General features: G+C 44.8%; 1 protein-coding gene across 6 annotated transcripts in view; it reads right to left on the bottom strand.

The window, feature by feature from the left end:
* The window catches only part of TNFAIP8 (TNF alpha induced protein 8), a 125,155-nt gene that overhangs the window by 45,749 nt on the left and 55,113 nt on the right, over window positions 1-24,293 (bottom strand). Inside the window, exon 1 of one of the 6 annotated variants that reach the window (XM_081230875.1) lies at window positions 21,731-23,480. The exons of the other annotated variants lie outside the window; for them this stretch is intronic. The gene's annotated coding sequence lies outside the window, so the exon portion shown is untranslated. Of the gene's footprint in view, window positions 1-21,730; window positions 23,481-24,293 lie in introns of those variants that run through there. 6 annotated transcript variants of the gene reach the window in all.

The following is a 24,293-nucleotide window of genomic DNA, read 5'->3' as shown; positions in this document are numbered from 1 at the left end:
AGGTTAATGGGGTCAACAGGGGATAACCTGACAGGGGCTACAGAAGGGATTCACCAGGAAGAAAAGAGGCAGGGCTGAGACTGGGCCCAGAAGGCAGTGCCACACCTGACCTATGCATCCCTGGCTTATCTTCAGAAAAGGAGCAGGAGGAAGAAGTGATCAATGATCATAGTCACAGAAACTCAGGCTTGGAATTGACCTTAGAGGTCATTTACTCTAATCCTCTACCTGGCTGTGAAGCACTCTCCTAGACATGTCACAGGCAGCAAGCATTCATCCAGAATCTCCTTGATTACTTCTATTAACAGAGACTCACTCCTTTAACAGGGTCCCACTTCCTCTCTTATCATCAGAAAGTTCCTCCTTATAATGAACTGAAATTTAAGTTTAAGGGCAGTAATATTCAAACTACTTCCACTCTAACCACTACCTTTACTGCTTACTGCAAGGAAATAATTTTATGATGAGATAAACAAAGATTTTTTTAACTGAATTTTCTTTTTCAACAGCCTACTGGAGACCCCCTCGTATTGGCTAGTGATTGCAGTCGAATGCAATGTGAGATAGTTATGCAACTTTCCAGGGCTGGCCACACATCTGCTATTGATTATCATGAAGTATTCAGAAGCAAGCAGCTTTGCTTGAGGCGGCAGCAGTGACAATCTCTTTCTCTTCCGTGTGTTCACTCTAAGGGGGTAGAAAAGGATGCCAAGACAGGTTGGGTAGTGTCCCTACTTGATCACATCTGAGCAGTTAAGATCTGTATTGGGGTTTCTGACCAAACTTGAAACACAAGAAAACGGAAGTAGTGCTCATATGTGGAATTTCGACCATAGACTCCTGGTCTGAGATCTGTTTGAAAGTCTAATCCATCCCAAGTTGTCATATTTGGATTTTAACATTGAGTTTCTGACATGGGTAGATTCTCTATTAAGTTAATATTCGTGCCAACTCGTCACTGTTTAAGAGACAGAAAACGCTGGGAGGTGAAGCTACAGGGCTAGACAGCCTTGCCAGGTGAAAGTAGCCAAGGCTGAAACAGCAGACAAACTCAGCAGGTGATGAAAATGTGAACCAAAGCAGAACTTATCCAAACAGGGTTTCAGGAGGAAAAGGGAGGCTGTTTTGCAGGTAGCACTGAAAGGCATGGATCAGAAGTTTTTCCTTTTGAATAGGTCAGATTACAAAACTTAAGTTATTCAGCTTCTCCTTAAAGAAGAGCTATAGAAATATGTAACAGTTACGATTCACAAATTGTAAACATCACCAAAATGAATGTATTTTCTGGGAAAGTGGTGACATGAACAGTATGCCTGCCTACCTAAAAAAGGTCTTATTAAGTCCATTCATTTCCTCGTAGAAACAGAAGAAAGCTACAAATCACTAACTTTTTAAATCTGAAAACTACTTCAATAGAATTTTTACTACTGAATTCAGCAAAGTCCCATCGCATGCCATTCAACTTTCTCAAATTCAATTATGTACCATCAGCCCAAAATAGACAGAAAGAGAGAGAAAAAGAATAACCTAAATGGTGCATCAGCCACCATGAAATGATTTTATGCTGAAGAGTAAGCATGAGATGGAGCTGGGGCTTTGCTGGTCCCTCTCTGACCCTTGTCTCTGCATTGCCTCTCACACTGGGGGCATCTCATACACTGATGGTGAAAGTCGTGGTTAAGGCTATGCATTTTTTTTTTTTAATGTCAAAGTACCTCTAAAGACAAGGCAACTATCCAATCTAGTCCAAAGGAAACAGGAACTTGTTCCAATGCTGGAGGAAACACTTACAATAAGTCCTATACTTACTGGAAGATGGTATGTTCTTCTCCAATCTGGTAACTTCCTAAAAGATTTTCAGAAACAATAATGACCCTATACAATTTTTACATTACACCTGACTCTTCTGTACTCTTAACCAAATCGGTACCTTAGATTTTCATATGTTAGAATGATGTGGTCAGAGTTGGTGAAAGAGACTCACAATTTGAGCCCTGAGATCCTCAAACTGTGTGCCATGGTGCCTGAGAGCACTACAGCAAACTCGAGGGGTTGTTGCAGGATATTTTAAAATTTTGAGGAAGACATAACATTATTCAACATCTCTCAGACACTGCGTGAACTAGTAGTTCAAGCCAGTTCACCGTGTTAACATTAGACTGTTAATTTCTTTGGATGAGAGCATTTCTTTGCAAAGCTGGGTTGTTGGCAGTTGTTGTACTAAAAAGCAAATATTGGGGCTTCCCTGGTGGCGCAGTGGTTGAGAGTCCACCTGCTGATGCAGGGGACACATGTTCATGCCCCGGTCCATGAAGATCCCACATGCCGCGGAGCGGCTGGGCCCATGAGCCATGGCCGCTGAGCCTGCGCGTCCAGAGCCTGTGCTCCACAACGGGAGAGGCCACAACAGTGGCCCGTGTACCGCAAAAAAAAAAAAAGCAAATATTATGTGCAAAGTAACGTGAAACAGAAAATTAGGATAGTGGAATACAATCTGATTTCAAGGTTTAAGAAGTTGTAAGGTGGCTAGTGATCAATGTATTGCCTGACAGCTCCAATTCACCCTCTGCAAAAATAAAGATGGAATTTTACATATTTTTTCTTTTGCCAGCTGGTTCTACCCTAAGCTTTGTCAGTGGAGTGCCACGGAGAGACATTACAGGAAGAGGAACTTTTGTTTCCTGGTTCTGGTGTGCTCTTGCTGCAAGCTGCCACAAGCATACATGCCTTCTCCAGCCCCCAGTTCCTGCAATGCAGGTACCTTCTTCAGCAACTGGCCCCTGCTGTGCATGGTGGTCAGCACCAACCAGCCTCCAGCAGCTTCTGCTGGCATCCCCCTTAGGTGGTTTTGTAGCAGAGCCCCTCCAGTGAGAAACCTCCCCATGAACAGATTTCCTCGGCATCCTAGAGGATGGATTTCCAGCAAGTCCTACCAGCACAGCGCTACTGTGACTTCTCTGCCATCCAAGGAGCCAAGGCTAGCCATCCTCTCCCCAAAAAGGTCTACAGTAGAAGAGACAGCAAGTTTGGGTTTGGTGCCTTGTTTCAAACCCAGGGCAAGAGGCTGCTCTTTATATTTGTTATTCCTCTGTTCTTCAGAATTCTCTTTACTTCCTAACAGCCAAACCTCATCAAAATGAATATTTCTTAAAAAATTTTTTTCTTTCCTATTACTGTTTTCAATTGTGGTAAAATGCACATCACATAAAATGTACCATCTTAGACGTTTTTAGGTGTACAGCTCTGTAGTATTAAGTACACATACATTGTTGTGCAAGCCTCACCACCATCCATCTCCAGAACTCTTTTCATCTTGCAAAACTGAAACTCTATACTCATTAACACTAACTCTCCATTCTTCCCTCCCCTCAGCCCCTGGCAACCACCATCCTACGTTCTCTCTCTGAATTTGACTACTCTAGGTACTTCATGTACGTGGAATTACTCAGTATTTGTCTTTTTTGTGACTGGTGTATTTTACTTAGTTAACGTCCTCACGGTTCATCCATGTTGGAGCATGTGTCAGAAGTTCCTTCCTTTTTTAAAATTTATTTATTTATTTATTTATTTATTTATTTTTTGCGGTACGCGGGCCTCTCACTGTTGTGGCCTCTCCCGTTGCGGAGCACAGGCTCCGGACGCGCAGGCTCAGCGGCCATGGCTCACGGGCCCAGCTGCTCCGCGGCATGTGGGATCTTCCCGGACCGGGGCACGAACCCGTGTCCCCTGCATCGGCAGGCGGAGTCTCAACCACTGTGCCACCAGGGAAGCCCTCCTTCCTTTTTAAAGCTGAATGATATTCCACTGTGTGTATATATCACATTTTGTTACTTCCCTTCATCCATCAATGGACATTTGGGTTGCTTCTATGTTTTGGCTATCGTGAATAATGCTGCTATAAACATAGGTATATAAATACATGTTCAAGTCCCTGTTTTCAATTCTTTTGGGTATATACCCAGAAGTGGAATTGCTAGGTCATATGGTAATTCTACTTTTAAGTTTTTAGGAGCCGCCATACTGTTTGATAGTGAATATTTCTTTATATTAAACTTTCCTGTTCAAATTATCATGTGCTTTATCTCCTGATTGGATCCTGACTGAAACATGCAAGGCCCAACAGATGCACCCATTCCATTAGTAAGTAACTGGTAAAGAATGAAATAAAAACATTATTTTTTAACCTTTCAATTTATGTGTATTATTTTTTCACATGGCTACAAAGTTAATAGTACATAACTACTTATTAAGTTATTGGGACCTAAGCACTTCATAAGTGAAACTGCTAGGTACTTCTTGTATCCTAGAAATGATATGAAAAAATTACTGAGACACTAAGGGTTCCATGAGTAAAGATGTTGGGAACCTTTGCTCCAGCCTATATGTTTCCAGCTGCCCTTAGGACAAGTCTGCTTGGAAGGTTCCTTAGGCTCACCTTGGAAGGACACTCACCTAGGGAGTATCCTTATACTTGAAGGCACAGATAGATTCCCCCACCCACCCCCAGCATCTTGGTTTTCTTCATAATATTAAATTCGTTCTTACTCGGGCAATGATGGCTAGAAACTTGTAATTGTCATTGACTTAGGCTGCTTTGTGTCCCCTTATTTCTAATCTAAGTCCCACAGTCAAAATGTTTCCCGAATAGGCCTTTTTCCCCTCCGTGCCCACAGCTGTTAGTCTAACTATCATTGCTAGCTGGTATTATCTAACAGATTCAAGCTGATTTCCCTTAAATGAGACCATGGGTTGAAAATTCAAATGCCCACTGAGGCTAGAAATACAATGATTCGTACCTGCCACAGTCCCTGCACACACGAAATCAGCTGAGCTAAGCAGGCTATGGGCCAGGTGCCCAGGATGCCAGCTGGAACAACAACCTCTCTCTCCCAAAGAAAGCGCTGGCAATGCAAGTGAGTGTAAATGACGCTACTAGTGGCAAAATCATGACTGCTCCGCACTCCATACACAAGTACACATGAATGATTTGAAAAGTAAGTAATCATTCAGAAACTTTGACACTTGTTTCCATTAACTGGAAATTACTGGGAACAAACCTTATGACACATCTTGTGCAGCCACACTGTTGGAACAGGCTGCAGGTCTATTTTTTCTGCTGTTACACTTTTTTTTTTTTTAACCCCAAAGCCTAGCTCAGGTCTCAACTCCTCCATAAAGCCTACTGAAGCCCACAGTGAACTTAACTTCCACTGTGAACTTCTAACACACTTAAAGCTGATACTCTGGATGTTAGTTGTCTTCTGAGGCAGATTTGTAAGCTATTTGGAACATAAGATTATATCTTGTGGGTATTTTTTTCTCCTTTCTAGAGAGTAGAACACACTGGATACTGTGAAGGCACTATATAACTAATAAAATAATCATTCAATCATTTCATAATATTGAATTATGACAACATGTAAGAATAAGCCTAATTTCTCCTTACCCCAAAAGTACGTTACAAGGAACTGTGCACATAAATATCTGTTATCTTCAAAGACAGAAAACAAGAAAATTTGCATTGCATCTGGAGAACTGAGGCTGGTAATCTACAACAATCCAAAACTCTATCGGATAAAAAGCCAAGAAGAAAATAATTCTGACAGCTGCAAACCTTCTGTTTTACAACATGCACAGAATGGAGGCACTTCCTCTTAACATCCTCATAAACAGAGTGCTGAGCAAATGCAAACAGCCCCAGTAGAAGCCACTGGAGTCTAGGCTTCAACTAATGGATTGCGCTTATCTTTTTTTTTTGTTTGTTTGTTTTGTTTTGTTTTGCAGTACGCGGGCCTCTCACTGCTGTGGCCTCTCCCGTTGCGGAGCACAGGCTCCAGACGCGCAGGCTCAGTGGCCATGGCTCACGGGCCCAGCTGCTCCACGACATGTGGGATCTTCCCGGACCGGGGCACGAACTCGTGTCCCCTGCATCGGCAGGCGGACTCTCAACCACTGCGCCAGCAGGGAAGCCCGGATTGTGCTTATCGTTATAAAGGCCACCTCCCCAGCCCCCTAGCAAACCCACCACAGTTGTCCTAGGAGCCACGAATAAGATGGATTGAACAAAATTTCATTTCAGTTGATGGAATTTCCAGGGCCAGCAAGGTACCAACAGAAGCTGCCCACTTTAAAAGAGCAGCGGCCTCACCTTCCTCAGAGTGGGAATGCTGTTTCCTTTAAATTAAGAACTAACATCCGGCACTGGGCCACCTGAATAATATATACTAATAAATCCCAGAGGAGAATTCCAGACACCTCTTTTACTCAAGGCATGAACTCCTCTGAGGTGATAAACATTCTATTAAGCAAGTCTCTTAGGAGCAAGTTTTCCCTCAGAGGCTGTTTGCACTTACAACATGCTCTGTTTTCTGAGGCCAATTTGGGATCCATTGTTGTACAATATGTAATTAATTTTGCCATCTGTTTTCTTAACGGATGGAATTAACCTGTGAATGTAGAAAGGCAGCACTTTGGTTGTCCCAAACATCCTGTTATCTGGACCAGAGGAAGGAAAAAGTATCCCACTTGGCCATAGCCCCAAATTCTGAACCAGCAACCCAGTTTAGTACCAAACAACTTATGTGTTTAAATTAAGCTATGTCTTAGTATCATCAGCAATAATAAGTATAATTTATCAAACTTCTACTATGTGCTAGGTATTATGCCACACACATTACAGAACATATCTCTACTCCTACAATATCTCAGCAAGGTAGTATTTTCTAGCTCTTGCAGTGCTTCTGTATACATCACCACTGATCCTCATGATAATCCTGTAAGGAAGGAATCTTGGGTATTACTGGCTCCATCTGCTTCTGAAGAGGATAGGGATCCTCAGAGAAATAAGTGGCTGGCCCAAGGTCACTTAGGTAGGACTGAATGTGAACTGAGACTGGAATGCGGGTCCCTCTGACCTCATTCCATGCTACTTTCCTATATCTTAGGATGTGTCTGAAGAAGCAGGGCACAGATCATTTTAATTCAAGGTAAATGTGCCATATGCTCCAAAAGAAGAGGAATATAGTGCAGTAATAGAGGTCAGACAGCAAAGCCAACTCAGAGGCTCTGAGCCTGGCTGACTTGGAGGAAGAGAGAGCCAGACATGAATAGAAAAGGGCAAGTCCAGAGGAGGAACAGATGTGGCAGGGGGAATGTGGTTCCACTCACACATCTGAGTCTGAGTCTGAGCAGGACAACCAGTGTGGGGATGTGTTCTTCTACCAGACCAATTTCCCAGACAACCAGGGCCCTTCAGGGAGTGCTGCTGTTCCTACAGGCCTCACAGCCTTTGATGAAAATATTTCTACAACACATTGCATAGGATATCTCCTCTTCACTAAACAAAGTCTGTGGAACATACTTTATTTTTTTCCTACAAAATAGACTACTGTTGTTAATTACACTATTCTCTAATATATATATGGACCTACATTTTTCACTAAGCCTTGCCTAATAAATGTATCCTTTTTCATTGCCTTTACACCCGGTCAACAATTCCTACCCAATTTCAAGAGACAAGAAGAAGCATGTGATCAACATTTCACATTCTTTTTAACTGCTCTAGAAAGCCTGTCCTAATACATAGATCTACAGACAGAGGTAACACTCTTAATACAGGAGAGTAATGTTCCACAGGTGAGAGGAGGGACATTGGGTTCTAAAATCAGTAAAATGAAATGCCAAATGGTTAAATTATCTTGAAAATTTCTTAAATGGCCTGCAAAGCATAGTACCATCTACACTGTTTTGTATCTACACAATACTTATCAATTCCTCTCCTAGGCTATGTTTCTCTACAGTTGCCAGTCAGACGTTAAGTTCTTCCTCCATAATGATGAAAAATCATCACCACCAACTTGCCTGTTCTCCTGAGCAACGTGTTTCCCATTCTGTTGGTGGTCAGAACCCTTAAAACTCGTATGTCCCGTTGGTTTCATCCATAGGTGACCCTGACTTGTTCAACATAAGCAACGCAGAGGGCTTCTGCTTGGTCATGAGTGGCTGAATGGGAATGGTCAGGATTTCCTGACACCTGTCTTCTTCTTCTTCAGAGTCAGATGTCACTTTTTATTGACAGTATCTAACAACCCCTCTACATCTTCTAATTGGAGGTCCAAGGGACTTAGGGAGAACCAAAGGTTGATGGAAGAAGTCAGGGGTTCCTCATCTGTTCTAGACAAAGCTGAAGACGTCACTGTTCAGATGTCATCTTCATTTATGTAGTTCTTCATTCTACAAATATTTATTGAGCATCCACCGTGTACAGGTATAAGGCAAATGGTGTAGATAAAACAACCATGGTACCTGCTCTCACAAAGCCCGCAGTACAGTGGGGGAGGGTGAAGAACACTAATTAAAATACAGTATGATAAGTGCAATAGCACAAAAGTACGGGGTGCTATGAAGACTCAAGGGACAAGTACCTAAATCGGACCTGGGGGAGGGAGTCATCAAGGAAGGCTTCCTGAAAAAAGTGATGCTTAAGCTAAAACTTGAGAGTCAAGGAATTAGCCAAGGAAGGGGAGATGGGAGAGAAAAGATGGAAGAATGGTTCCAGGTAGAGTTAACAGCATGTTTAACAGTCCACAGGTGAAAGAATAACTGAAAAGAAGATTAAAGAAAAAGCCAATGGATATGAAAATCAACTGGCCACTGGGGATCTTTGAGAAAGACAATATAGTAACAGAACTAGAGATAAAAGCCAAATTGCAAGGGGTTGCAGAATAAACTGGTATTAAGGTAGTAGAAAAAGGTCTGGTGGACTATTCACTTATGGAATCTCACTGAGAAGAGTAAGTTGGAAGAGTACTCTGAGGAGAAAGCACTATCAAGAGAACACAACTTTAGCACAGCTTGAATTGAGTGACTTTGCTGAAGGAATATTTAAATTCACAAAGCTCTCCCACTGGCCAATACCAGACACAGGGAAGCTGGTGCCATCCATCTCTTACAAAAACACGTTTGCAATAATTTGCATGGACTCTCACACAAGTTTAAATTATATATATATATATATATAAAATGAAGTCGAACCCCCTTCCCCAAGCTCAGTGGCTGGTGCTAGCCCAGCAGGTCTTACCTGAAACAGGGCAACACAAGGTGTTATCTCTAAGGCATCTGGGAGGCTCCCAAGCCCCAAATTATCCTCTTAGCACTACAGGAAAAACTCTCATTAGAGAGGCAGTACTTTGGGCTAAACTTTGCCCTATTTTCTGTTCTACCATCAGGTTCTTTTAAAAATACAAGCGTACCTTGGAGGAGAGGCCTGTGAATGACTAACATCTAAGAGTAAATGAACTCACTTGGTCTCTTTGCTCCTTCACAGGGCATCCCAGGTGGTAGGAGGAATGCAGAAATTAAGAGTGTGGGGTGGGGGAACGGGGGAGGGGGTGGGGTAGGGTTGGGAAAAGAGTAAATGCAAGTTTATCCCATCCCCAACTCCACCCTGCTCACTAATCTCCTGCCTGCCTCACACCAAGAAAAGGCAAAGAGGAGTAAACAAACCCAGCAGACAACTTGCCAGGCAGGCGGGTGAGTTTCAAATGCTTGGGGGTCCTCGTCTTTAGTGATGTAAATTTTTCTAATTGTAAAATACTCAGAATTGTTTTGACTGAGATTTCCATCTCTGCTTCTCTAAATTGATTCCGCCTCCAAAGGCCACTGAACCAAAGAAATGATCTGCACTGAGGACATGATTTCTTTTCAAGTATTTGCAATTTGTGGGTAAAAATTATGGTGGCCCACTTACCCCAGTGATAGCCAGTTTTCTAACCTAAGGTAAAAAGCTAAAATCTACTATAAAAACAAAAATACAAAGCGCTCACATCGATAAGATCTGGCATCTCTGAAGCTGAGCAAACATATCAATGGTTAGCAGGCTTATAGCGCAAGAATCACAAACTGATAGCCTTAGGACTGAATCCAGCTCAGAGTTTTCTTGGGCCACATAAGTTTTATTTTTCATCTGAACTTCAAGGCCTTTAGATGAGAACTGTTCTCTGCAAGTTTGCCACAGGTCTCAAGACTTGCAACTGTTCATATAAAGCACTACTTACGCACTGATATTTCTTGCCTGGTTCTTGTAGACATTTGAGTTTGGGACCACCGTTTTATGCAGACTGATGTTAAAAACAAACAACCTCTCCTACTAAGGTAGGGCTAACGTTTCAGAGTGGAGCATGTGTGGGTTGTTGAGTAATAGGATCATTAAAAAACAATAAACCACAACAGTGTGCAGCACCACTTGCAATCAGACTCTTAATAAAACAAGAGACTGAAAACACCAGTGGGGCTCACTTGTCCCAGGATAAGCCACGTGACCATGGCTTTGAAACCACTTTTGAACAGAAGCATCTGCCACGAGTCACCGACTGATCTCACTGCTCCCACAAGATCCCTGACATCTGGATGTCCCAGAACAGAAGGCTGGCAGCCAAAATCCAAGCCTGGCTTGGCAAAGGAAACAATCCCTCTATTCAGTGAGCTGTGGCTATACCACAGCATCTGTAGGATCCAACTAACAGCACTCAATTTGGAGCAATTCACACCCGGCGCTCAGCCAGTCAAGCCACTTGATGGCTATTTAAGACATTTATGGCATGTAATACAGAAACTGGGCCATCACCTGTCTGTCCATAAGTGCTGGCAAAGAGGATTTAGGTCCTCACCCTGAAAATCATCTCAGTTCCAAATGACACTTCCTATCACACTATGCATAGAATCCAAAAATCAGAAAGCTAGTGCTCAAAGAAGCCTTTGAGGTCCTATCTTCTCATTCCTCAAACTTGTTCACAGATGAGAAATTAGGTCCAGTAAGTTGATATGACCAGTCCAAAGGCTCATCACACAAGTGTCTTAAGGGGGACTAGAACGTAGATCTCTGAGACCTCCACAATGGAAATGTCCTCTCTGTGACCAGCCCCTCGGGGCAGCCTCCGTGTCCTTCTGCAGCCTAGCCCAGTGTTCCTGGACTTGATTTCTGTGACCCACATGGGCAGCCAGGTTCAAGGTCATCACTGGGGTTTGGGTCAAAGCCCACTGATAATAAAGGGGTTCCTCTGCTTTGGTTGGCCCTCTGTGCATGTATTCCCTTGGGGATGTGGCAGGGAATACCAGCTGGCTGGCGACAAGATTTGGGAGTTTGGAATCCTATACCCTAGCCATGGATTTCATCTACAAAGATAAACTGGCACCTCTTCTATCCCAATTTACTCATCACAAAAGTGGTGTTTTCCTTATATCACCATGCCTTTCACTCCCTCAAGCCCTCTGAATGTCGCTCCAGCCCCATCCCCTGTCCTAGACAGCCATTCTCCTGGAGGTCTCATCTAGCATCAAGTAAATGAAACGCCTTAGGACTAATTGCCCTGTTTTGTTTATTTGTGTGCAGCTTCAAAGTCTTTACATTATCCAGAGTTTAGTAATATCAATTAAAATAGATAAAATAATCAAATATGGCAATTAAGCGCATATATATAAAGTGTAGGGGCTTCGCTGGTGGCGCAGTGGTTGAGAGTCCGCCTGCCAATGCAGGGGACACGGGTTCGTGCCCCGGTCCGGAAAGATCCCACATGCCACGGAGCAGCTGGGCCTGTGAGCCATGGCCGCTGAGCCTGCGCGTCCGGAGCCTGTGCTCCGCAATGGGAGAGGCCACAACAGTGAGAGGCCCGCGTACGGAAAAAAAAAAAAAAAAAAAAAAGTGTAAGGGTATTCTTTACAGGGCCGTATGGACTTCTTACACTGATTTTTAAAAAAACTTTATATTGGACTCCAGTGTTCAATGGGGGCGTATAATTACCACAGGTTGAAGGGGCTGCCTGTAATTAATCTTCTCTAGTTCTTATTCTTATCGCTCAATGCTTACCAGACCAGGTCTGTGTTTGAGAATTTCCCTCTCTGATCTGCAGTACTGTTGTGGTTCATGGACTCTGTATCCTTGTTCTCCCTGATAGCATCTGTGTCATTTGTCACTGGGTGGGGAGAGGGGTTGGTAATCCAATATGCCGGGCTCCATTTGCTGTATTAGACCATAGCCAGACACCAAATAAGAAGCAACCGGGGAAAGAAAAAAAACATGGTGAAAGGAAGCCTGGTTAGGAGACACCGTGGCTGACTTCCCATCACTTCCTTCCGCCTGCCTGCCTGCTCCTTGTGGAGCAGCATGCTGTTTGAGGGAGAAACTGACCCCAGCCCCCAGCTCTCAGGTTCAGCTCTGACCATTTCCGCACATAGTAATCCCATCCCCCTCGCCCTAGAGTGACTGGTTTAGGCAACCCAAGCCTAAACCAATCAACACAGCACATTCTTTACTTAACAAACTGGCTTAAGATTGGGCACATGGCCCAATCTGGGTCAATGAGACATCAGAAATGTGCTGGGGGCTTCTGGAAAAGGTCACTCACTCCTCTGATAGAATTACCAAAAGCCAGTTCTCTCTCCTCTGGACACTGTATTGTGGGTATGAAGTTAGAATTGTTGCAGACATTTAACCAGCATGAAAGAAGCCAGATGAGGAAGAAAAGTTAACCACAGAAGGCAGACTGGAAAAAAAGTGGGTCCTTGACATCACTGCACTGCTAAATCAAATCTCATTCTACTTATGCAACTAATAAAAAATCCACTTTTGTATGAGCCAGTCTAAACTAGGGTTCCTTTCTTGCACAAGAAGAGCCATAACTGATACAACATCGTGGGCCACAAATGAGGAGCGTGCTTGAGGACTTCTAATCTTGCTGCCAGCCTTACTGTGTGCCCGGTCCCTAAAGGACAGTGGGTAATGGAGGCTGAGGATGCACAGCTGACCAAACCGTTCTCTCCCATTTCCTCAAGCTTGCTGCCTAACAAAGGCCAGAGTGCAGCCTGGATGCCCCGCCTCCTGCAGGGCTAAGTCCTGTCTACCTGATGGCAGTGGTAGCTGAGAGCAGAAACCTGGGGGGTGGGGGGCGGCAGGGAGGAGATGCTGAGATACCTTAGTGGCACACAGAGGGAGGGGAGCATGAGAGGTAGGACCTGGGTCCCTGGGCATCCTCCTCCACTCCCAGCATGGCCCTGCCCCAACATCCCTGATGGGACATCTTGATGGGCCTTGTGTGAGGACATCCCTGCCCCGGTGGGATGGCTGCCTTCCTCACAGGGGCTGAAAGAGCAAGACTTGGAAGGCAGGCAGGACAAGGAACTGGGAAGGTGTGTGTATAAAAGCTCCAGATCCCAATCTAGAGTCAGGTCAGGCCTACTTTGGAATTTCTCCCAGGAGATAAGGGTATGGTGAGAAGCTCAGGGACACATTCCTTGAAGGCTAAGAAGTTGTTAAATAGCAGAGAAGGGGCAGATTAACAATGGAAAACACTGGCCTAATAAAGTCAGGCCAGATTTTTGCCTTCGGAGGTGCTCAAAGTCCATTTGGGGCTGCTTGTTACAAACACACACAGCACACAGATAAAACTCTTAGTTTTCCATTGCAGCCTTACAGCTGAAACACTAAATTCCACTGCGGCCTTACCGCTGAAACATTAAATTCCACTGCAGCCTTACAGCTGAAACACTAAATTCCAGCAGAAGGACTTTCTGGAAACTGGAGAAATCAGCTAAGTTTTTAATTAGGTTGTCTTTCGAGGCACCTTTGACGCAGCGCTCTCATTCTCTGTCACCCACGTGCAGCAAATACTTGTTCATAAGCCAGAAATATAGTAAACGTTCTTGTCCAGGTTTCTTAAGGCCCACTTACTGCTCCTAGCAACCTCCACAAAAACACCTGCATTTCTGCATTTGCTCTGTTGTCCTGAGTTTTGATAATGGAATCTCCTCCAGCAAGCACTCCTTCTCAGGTTCTCACCAAAGCCAGCTCCACTAGGAGCATTACTCTCTTCAAGACCAGGAATCAAAGGACCGCAGGGGTCCGTGCCCTCTGGCTCCAGGGGGAGACAAAGACTTTAACCATGGAAAGGATTCCAAAGAATGCAACTCTAATGGCTGTGGGGTTTCAGAGCTCATTTAAAGACAATGTACACAAATGAACACATGAAATTACCTTGTTTGGCAAAAAACACACAAACAAAAAAACCCAGAGAGAGAGAGAGAGGGAGAGAAAGTGAGAGAGAAAGTACTATGCAAACAAACATAAATGCAAAAAAAGATGATGATATAAATCTCACATTACCTATAATGGGAGCTTTGCTTTAGGGGGAAAGGAAAGGAAAGAAGGGGCAAGAGATAGGGATGAGTTAGTTCTCTCCACAAGATGGGACAACCTTATGCAAAGGCCTCATGTTGCTTTGTGCACAAGATACAGGCCACGGTGAGGTGATTAAAGGAAATGAGGTGATGCAGACGACAGCACAAAGCCATTCTCCTCTAGACTCAGCACTAGTCTGACCTTCATCAGAAAGTGAGATTAGAGGGTTTGGCATGTGTCCAGAGGACATCTGTCATGAGATCTAAAGGAGATAGACAGAAAAAAAAAAAAAAAAGCTTGAATTGGCTCACAGTAAAGCAAGAATGTTGGGCAAAATTTGTCCAAGTCAAACTGTATTTTATGGTAACCATTTGCTCCCTCCTCAGCTGGTAATTCTGTTTCAAATTCATTTTAAGTAACATGTAATACGCCATCTTGCTAACTTTTATGGAGATGTGTGATACTGAGAACTGTGATCAAACATTTGGGACTATAGGAATTGGGTGTTAACTATATCCAATTAACTTAGAAATGAACATAGGGAGGCTTTACAAGATTGTAGATTCTTACGTGTAACCACTGGGAAAATCCAAGGATTTATCTCTATATTCAAACAAAGGAAGGCATTTTGGGCAGAGGACTCCTCTGAGTTCAGAGGTCTGATCCTTTCTTGTGTTTGCTGTGGGACCTCTATAGGTAGGTAGTTCACGCTGGGGGAACAACCAAACAGCTGCTGGAGGAGCCCCCAGCACTTGGCTTCCTCTTAAACCACTGCACGTGGAAGTCTGGGCCTGTGTGTGGTTGTGCACCCCACCTGGGCAGGCAGTGGGCCGTTAGGAGGCAGGTTCCCATCCCGGCTCTGGCACTATCATGCTGAATAACCATGGACGCCTGATTTGATTTCTCTCTCCTAAATTTCATCTGTAAAATGAGAATATTAGACTAAATCAAACAGCTTCTCATCTCATGCCTAGTGAAAGTCAAATTCATCATAATTGTCCACAACGTGCCACCTTATCTGGCCCCTCACCACCTCTCTGGTTCATCCCCTGTCCTCTTTCTTATCAGCACTAGGGCTGTTTCTGGAATACCGTGCCCACTCCCACCTCAGGACCTTTGCATCTGCTTTCCTTCTGCCTGTAATGTTCTTCCCCAGGTTATTCACAGGTGTGGCTTCCTCACATATTTCAGGTGAGTCTAATACCACATTCTCTGTGACAACACACAATTGTAAATCCTACACACACACACACACATTTTTATCCTCCTATTGAGCTTAAAAAAATTTTTTTTCCTCCTTAGCACTTAATAGTATCCCACCTACTATATATTTTACTTATTTATTTAATTGTCTATATCCCCTAGTAGAATGTCTACTCTCCAAGGGCAGGGATTTCTCTCTGTTTTGTTCACTGGTGTATCCCTGGTACCTGGAAGAGACCCTGATACAGAAAAGGAATTCATTAAGTTTTGCTGAATGGATGCATGCACGGGTGGGTGGAAGGGAGGGCAGGAAGAGTACAGCTGTCTACCATGACTTCCAGCTCTGAGGTCTGTGGGCTGCGGTGTCCATGTCCTCTGCCACCACCGTACAGGTTGGACTCCATAACCACATGAAACAACAAGCCAACCCAGAGACGTACGTGGTGGGTTTTCACTCTGCTGCAGACCCTCTTGAGTGCTGCTTCTGGCACGTTCCATGCTCTGAGCTGCTGAAGGGCCACATACACCCTACACTCTCAGCAAGACCACAGCCTCCAAACGTTATCTATGGGAGATTCTTTATATTGGTGCTCAGCTCCATTTTCTAGAGTCAAAATTAATACTTTTGGGGGGAGCACAGTTACATCCATCTCCTTTCTCAAACTCCGCACCTAAAATCCCCAGGGGAAAGAGAAGTAAGCTTCTCTATTGCCAAGATGACCGCACTATTAATTTAACCTGCAATGAGAAGAGGTGGTGATGCTCCCCGTGCATTTCAGCCAGTTCCACTAGATGGCAACATGGTCTGGGTGTGCTGGTATCCACGGCTGACACTTACCAGCCACACAGAAGAGAGAAGCTCCCACACACCCGTCCCGTTCTCTGATACACTTATCTCCCTGCCTCCTCTTCACTTTTAGCCTGGCTATTTTCAACCAATAATTTATGTTTGCTCCTAAATGGTTCATGCTTACTCATGAATGCATTTAATATAATCACTCCAGCCTTGGAAGTTTTATGTCCGCTTCTTTCTGCCAAAGTACATTACTTACCCTAACCCCCGCTGTAGAACTCTACCCAGAATTCACTTCTCCCACAAAACCTGCCCAAGCAAACCTGGCTCTGATTCCAACTGTATATATGCCATGATATACAGTCACAGACACATAACCAGCTTTATATATTGGATAGAAAGTGCCTATATACATATATAAAGAAAGCTGACAGACAATCACACACACAGCTCTGGGCATCTGGTAGGCAAATGTACATTTCATATAAATGATGTGCAGGTGACCACGTTCCACATGACAGAAGTAGTCACGGCTCTACGAAATAGCATTGGCTGCCAGAGGTTCAATTCATGGGCCAAGAAACTAGATATATTAACACTCATCTATGTCTTCCAATTTCTAGTTCCTTCCTAGTATTCAATTTAAGGTCCAGAAAGTCTTTTGAGCAGAAAAATTTTTAGATAAACCTCAATAAATATTATGTATAGACTTGAACAAGAGTGTGTAAATACCAATATAACTTAACGGCTATTTTATTTTTTATTTTTATTTCTATTTTGTTGTGGTACGCGGGCCTCTCACTGTTGTGGCCTCACCCGTTGCGGAGCACAGGCTCCGGACGCACATGCTCAGCGGCCATGGCTCACGGGCCCAGCCGCTCCGTGGCATGTGGGATCTTCCCGGACCGGGGCACGAACCCGTGTCCCCTGCATTGGCAGGCGGACTCTCAACCACTGCACCACCAGGGAAGCCCAAGGGCTATTTTTAAAGGCTCTCTTTATTTCAATCCTTGAAAACGTTTCCAATTTATCTTAAAATTAAGTTTACTTACAGAAGCATTAAGTAAGGCTGAAAACAAGCCTAAGGTATATTTTTAAAGTACAAAAGGCCTTATGTGTGGGGTTAAATCCCTTATCGGCTGTTAGAGGAAATGGTAGCAGCGACATTCTGACAAACCCCTACATAATGCGAGAACAGAAATAAACACCCTTGTGTTTGCAGTTCTCCTCAAGGTGTTACCGCCACTACCAGACCACTGGGATCCAGAGACATCTGAGAGTTAGTAAACACATATGAATGGTCAAAAGGAGAAACTTTATGTGAAAAAGTTCTCGATTGGTTCAGAGCCCCATTTCTGAAACATTTCAATCCTTCATTTGTGTACAAATGAAACTGTCTACATGCAAACTTCAGATGCCATTTTTTCCACCCATAGTACTCAAACGTCCCTCAGCTTAATACCGGTTCTCCACACCCAGAGTCATAGCAAAAAAAAACAAAACAGTGAACACAACCACTTTAAAGCCGTGACCAAAGATTATTTCCCTGTAGACAGCAACACCACGGTGTTTAGTCATCTGAACATTCTGCCAGATTCTGACAAAGAGGTTACATCGAAGTTAGTCTGAGGGTACAGTTAACTCACATAGTTTCAGCATATTCCCCCGTATCAGTCAGGACAGCTTCACAGAGTCTTGGTAGAGTCACACAGACCAGAGGAACATACACAGCCACACTGTTGATGTGTATTCTCTGGCATCCGTATCGCCTTCAGGGAGAGTCAGTCCTCCCCGAGAATAATTCAACGGAATTTATACCGTCCTTTCGAAAAATCAACCATAAGTTTACCAAACCAATGCACGGAAGACAGTGGTCAACAACAGTCACTTTAAAAGTTGTTTTGCTTGTTATTCTGGGACCTGGGTTTCGTCACCTGTAGTGGAATACATTATGCAGCCTTTAGTTGTGACTCCAGAGAGGTCTCCGCATCCACAGTGGGACGGACTGGTTGCTGCCTGCACTTGCTACCTGTAAACTACGACTACACAGAGATAAGGGATTACCTGTGATAGGTGAACGGGAGATAGTTTCAAAATCAAGCAGAAACAGGAAGTCTAACGTTTCAACATGCTAGGAAAGAGGAGCAGATACTTTAAAAAAAAAAAAAAGGGAGTAGCCCTAGTCATAGATGCCTAGAGAAAAGAAAATTAAAAAAAAACTCATTCCTACCTGGCCAGTATAAACATGAATGTCTATTAATAGTAAGTATTGCTTAAAGGTGTTCTGGTTCTCAGGAAAACTAGAGAATAGAGTTTGGACAGCATTGCTATGGGCTCTAAGTGCGCGGGCTTCAGTAGTCGTGGCTCGCAGGCTCTAGAGAGCAGGCTCAGTAGTTGTGGCACACGGGCTTAGTTGCTCCGTGGCATGTGGGATCTTCCCAGACCAGGGCTTGAACCCGTGTCCCCTGCATTGGCAGGCAGATTCTTAACCACCGTGCCACCAGGGAAGCCCAAGTTTGTTGATTTTATTTTTATCTTCTGCAGCAGTAACACTCTGCCTTGAGCCTACTAGGTACTCAGCAAAAAAGATCCCAAGTGGAATGCAATGGACAAATGCTCTGGAGTCTGCTAGGTCAGGTTCAAATACCTGCCACGCCACTTCCTGGTTTTGTAGACTTGCAAGTTACTTCACTTCTCTGAACAATTTTGTTCTCTGTCAAATGAGAATAACATCATCTACCTCACAGAATTGCTATCAAGATGTAAAGAGAACCATGTGAAGCAAATAACATATTGCCTGATTCACAGCAAATGCTCAAATAGCAATAAGCATTATTGTTGACCTGAAATAAAATGAAATGCCTATAGGGAATTCCCTGGCGGTCTAGTGGTTAGGACTGGGCACTTTCACTGTCGTGGCCCGGATTCAATCCCTGGTCGGGGAACTAAGATCCTGCAAGCTGCCCAGCAAAAAAAAAAAAAAAAAAAAAAAAATCAAATGCCTACTACTAAATCAGGGAGGAGGCTGAAATAAATACCAAATCAACACCAACTGACAAACATATTACACTTTTCTCATTTCCTTCAGCCAGCATTATCATGTGACTAACTCACAGAGGTTTGAAGTTTATACCTTAGAAACCTCCCTTTTGTGTTCCTTTGTGTTACCTCCCCAAATTCTGACTGGCCCCTTGATGCTATAGCAACTTCATCGGGGACTAAGGGTCAAAGAAGATTCCAAGAGAAAAGTTCTCCTGGAAGCGAAGGACTCCAAATCAGAAAGACCTCTCAAACCCCGGTACACTGGCAATTCCAAGGGTAAGTTACAAAATGTAAAGAGCAGAAATGCTTTATCTAAACAGAGGAAGCAGGGTCTCACAGTTCCTTAAAATGTGGCCTTGGGGGTAGCTACATGGCTAGGTGGCTACCAGGAACCACTCTGTCCACTGCTGTGAATAGAGCAGCACAGTGAAGCTGAAGGAAGGGAAGGCAGGAGGGAGAGGTGCACAGCATCACAGAAAACAACTGCCAACATAGCAGCACAGCCCTCACACATGCTCCAGACACAGTCATGGAAGTCCTGCCTGGGAGAGGCAAGGGCAGAGAAGGCTGCGAGCATTAGAGTCTCATGTATCAGTTGGGCACCTCCGTACCCGGGAGAACTAACTGTTGATTTTGGAGAGAGCACTCCAACAACGGGAGAACAAAAAGCAACAAATCTAGGGAATCCCCTGGCAGTTCAGTGGTTAGGACTTGGCACTTTGACTGCTGGGGCCCGGGTTCGATCCCTGGCCGGGGAACTAAGATTCTGCAAGCCACGCGGTGCGGCCAAAGAAAAGCAACACATCTGGTTGGGCTACAGATCAGGCAGGAGGTCATGTCCTTAAGACATCCCTCCTTCCTCTCTTACTTGAGACCAGAATGCCGAGGTCTTACGTACTCAGAGCTATTCAAAGTTTGCCGTTTAAAGCGGTCCCAGCAGTTGTAATTTTAAATTCTGCTCATCCTCCATTTGGAAAGAAAGAAGAATCATAGACAGAGGCTAAAGATCGGGGAGATTGTGGAGCACTCAAAACTCACAGAATAGCCTTATCTAACAATGTATCTAACTCGCTTCAGTTGCCTTTGGAGATACGAACACAGCTCTCCTATGCTTCCCTAGGACTTGCAATTAGGACGTTCCTGACAGATCTAAGGATCAACAGTTGTGACAGTTGCCCAGTGCAGAAGCATCATCCGTGCCCTGAGACAGGGAGATGGGAGGCAACCGGAACTTCTATCCCTAGAAACCCTGCATGATGGCCTAGTGGCCGAGGTCTCTGTCCGGATCCAGCCTTACAAAGGTGATTGGTGCTCAGGAGTATACATGGCTCTCTCTCTTTCTGGTGAGCTCAGCTCTGTAGCTGAAGCAAGGTACCGCTCAGCACCCCAACACCCCCCGGAGTGCAACTGGCATCGCTGGTGATAGAGGCACTCCAGAGCTTGGCAGCGACACTAAATAAGCTGTCGTTAGGGATGTCTGAGCACGTCCTATGCGGTGTTTCTTCTTCAGCTATCTGTAAGCAAGCACGTGACGGTGGCTGTTAGAAAACCAGATTCTGCTTCTGAGTGTGCGTGCTCTCCACATTATCTAGGCATCTCAGAGCAAGGCACTATCACTTCAACCCACTGTCTCCACACCCTGCGAAGGTGGGTGGCAAGCGCAATTTCAAAGAGGCGAAGCAGCATATTCAACAGGGCCCTGAAGGGTGGGGCAGGGCTGAGAAGTGAGATCGCAGCCGTGAGACCCAGGGTGATCTCCAGAACACATGCTCTCTCTCTGGCCTAGTTTCACTGACTGCTTATTACACACCCCAGGAAAAACATTTCCTCTATGGCCACCCACATCCTCATGGCTGCGTGAAAAATTGCATTTCACTTGTTTATTTCAACAGATTCTACAGTCTCTGGGTCAGAACTGGAAATGTCTGCAAAACACCTTGATCTTTATGCTTTGGCATTCCCATGTGCTCCCCAGCCCCTAGTGCCTGATCTAGTGACTGGCAGGAGCAGTGCTGTTTTCTTTCCATTTGATCCTCCCCTTTCCCCATCAGTCCTATCTGGACCCTCCTTTCTGGCCTTCTCCCAGCCACTTCAACCCTCTCAATGGCCTCCCTAAAACCAGAGAACTGAGCAGGGTCTCCTCCTTGATTCAACTTGCTTCCTTTGCCCATCTGCTCTTCTTCAAGGAGGAAGGAGTCATTGGCAAGGGAGGAAGGCACGCTGAAGGTGAGTTACTCCAGGGGACTCAGTGCCTGAGACTGGTAACGTGCTCCAGAAGCGTTTTCTGGATGTTATCACAGAGACAGCGGATGGTCAGACTCACCCTCTCTCACCCGAAAGGGCTTGTGCCATCATAGAAGCGCACAGTTCATGCCCGGACCAGGGTCGGGAAATCCCACTAGATGCCGAGCAGCGTGCATGATTTCCCTACATTCGCTCAGCCCTCACCGAAACCCTGGGAGGTGGGCACCATTATCCCCGGGTTACGGGCGAGGAAACTAAGCTCCATAAATTTAACATACCTGCTCAGTGCAATGCCAAGATGGGAACATAAGGATCTCATTCCAAATCTGTTGGCTCTTTTCTCTTCATATCATATCACGAAATTGTCCTTGGTTCACCAGACAGAAAACACAAATAGGGGACTGTCTGGAAAATAAAGAGAACACCTGGCAACCCAACTTTCAAGGTTGGGCAGAGCAGTGATTTCAACAGTGGGAACGGGAGCTGCTGGGGGCCAGCCCTGGCCTCAGAGACAGGGCAGGGGTGGAGGTTTCTCAAGTCCATCCTCACATTGACTGCATTTTGCAGCCTCCTCCTAGACGGGCTGCATAAAAAATAAGTGTGGGGTGGCAGACTTTCCTATCACATAGTACGTGTTTGTAGGCTTTAAAGAGAAATTTTATAAAATGTTACTCAGAAGCAAGCAAACAAACAAATGAATAAATAAATAAATAATAACCGCTTGGCTGGTTAGCAGTGCAGTGGTGGCGAGAGCCAGATCTTAGGACTCTAGAAGGAGCATTTATGTCTGTCTTCCTATGATGCAGGCTCCAATCTCTCTTTACACTCGCACCACCAATGAAAGCACTAAATCAGCCTTTACAAAGCACAGAAACACCGTGCGCCTGTTGCAATAAATATGCTGGCACTTGAATGTGGTTTATTTTCTACTGAGCTGGACATAAACAGTCCTGACATTTTATAGCATTCTTCCATTGAAAACCTTCATGTGAAACTGAACACGATCCCTTGTAATAAAATACTAAACTAATTAAATTCTAAATTTGCCAAGAAAAACTCTCCAATGGTAGAGTTAATTTCTCTATAAATTTCTAGAATTTCTAGTTAATACACAACATATACTTCCCAAGCTGAATTCCTCATCCTCCTTCCATGGCCAAACCTGATCATTTCCCTCCCTCTTTTAACCTCTCTGTGGATCCCATCATCACCCCGTCAGCCAGTCATCACTGATTCCTCTCTTGGTTTGGATGCTCTCTCATTCACCAAGTTCTGCTGTCTTTCCATCTGTGCTTCCACCATTCTCATTTAGATTCTGTTAAACCCTTTGCTTTCAAGGTGGCAGAAGGTTATTTTCTTGAAAAGACAACTTTCCAGAGAAGGCCATCAAAGCAGTTCTACTCTCCATTCTCCTTTAGAGGACAGAGAGCGTTTTCATTTCGTAGTTTTACCCATGTGGCTATTTGGAAAGCTAACTTTAAAAAAATAACAACAACTTTCAGAAATGTTTCAATTGAGAGAGAGCCATTAGAAATGACAGCATGTCTTGAGTAAAGTTTCTCCTTGATTTTTGCCCCCAGGAAACACACACACCACTTTTAACCATTTGCAGGGGAAGGATGATTGTGTCACCCAGTTCTGGGCCTCATCCCATTTGTACTCAGAGCCCCCCCTGCTCAGGCACCCACCATCAGCACTTGTCTTCCACCCCATCCTCCTCCATCTACAGCTCAACAAATTTACCCAACGACAAGCTGACATCAAACAAGCTTCTTCCATGTGGTGACTGAGGAGCAGACACTGCCAGCAAACCACCTCTCACCTCCTGGGGAGATGTCGGAGCCCTGTTTTCCCTTCCCACTAAGCAGTCCTCTCTTACAGATGAGGAGGGGCCACTGGAGCCCAGAGTTTCCTATCCTGTAGCATATTTCTGTCTTCCCCTCCCCTATCCTCTCGTCACCCAAAGTCCTTCAGGACAACGGAGAGCACATGGGCTAGTTTAATCTGAAAAACGCTCACTAATACAGCAAAGGGAGGGCTTCCCTGGTGGCGCAGTGGTTAAGAATCCGCCTGCCAATGCAGGGGACACGGGTTCGAGCCCTGGGTTCGAGCCCTGGTCTGGGAACATTCCACACGCTGCGGAGCAACTAAGCCCGTGCGCCACAACTGCTGAGCCTGAGCTCTAGAGCTCGCGGGCCACAACTACTGAGCCCACGTGCCACAACTACTGAAGCCCGCATGCCTAGAGCCCGTGCTCCGCAATAAGAGAAGGCACCACAACGAGAAGCCCGTGTACCATAATCAAGAGTAGCCCCCGCTCACCGCAACTAGAGAAAGCCCGCACGCATCAACGAAGACCCAACGCAGCCAATAAATAAATAAATAAATTTATATGTAAGAAAAAATACAGCAAAAGGATGGGCTGAAACTCAATTCATATGCCTCCTTACCCCAAAAGAGCTTCTCTTCTGGGCTCCGTATCTCATCTTCCCATCAGCCGTTCAGACTTGAAACCTCAGTGTCATCATGGACCTCACTCTCCCCCTGCCAGCCACCAAGTTCTCACATTTCCCCACCCTTGCAGCCCCTCTGCCTCCCCCTTGCTCCAGCCCCAGTGCCCTATCCTACCTCAGGCCTCATCCGTTGGCCTCAACTTCCTGCATCCTTTCACTCACTTGCCCTCATGGAACATCTTCTCAAGGCACAGCTCTAGCACCAAGACGTCACTATCTGTGCCTAGAATTGAGTTGAAAAAGGGCTTCCCCATCCTCACTTTATGACATCACTCTCCGATGAGGAATGTGCAGTGCTTCCCAGCTGCTCATGGACCAGAGTCCACTC

This window comes from Mesoplodon bidens, assembly GCF_964165515.1.
Source record: "Mesoplodon bidens genome assembly, chromosome: 4".
Lineage (NCBI taxonomy): Eukaryota > Metazoa > Chordata > Mammalia > Artiodactyla > Ziphiidae > Mesoplodon > Mesoplodon bidens.
The sequence above is the reverse complement of the archived record's forward strand: the minus strand, read 5'-3'. Positions and strand labels throughout refer to the sequence as shown.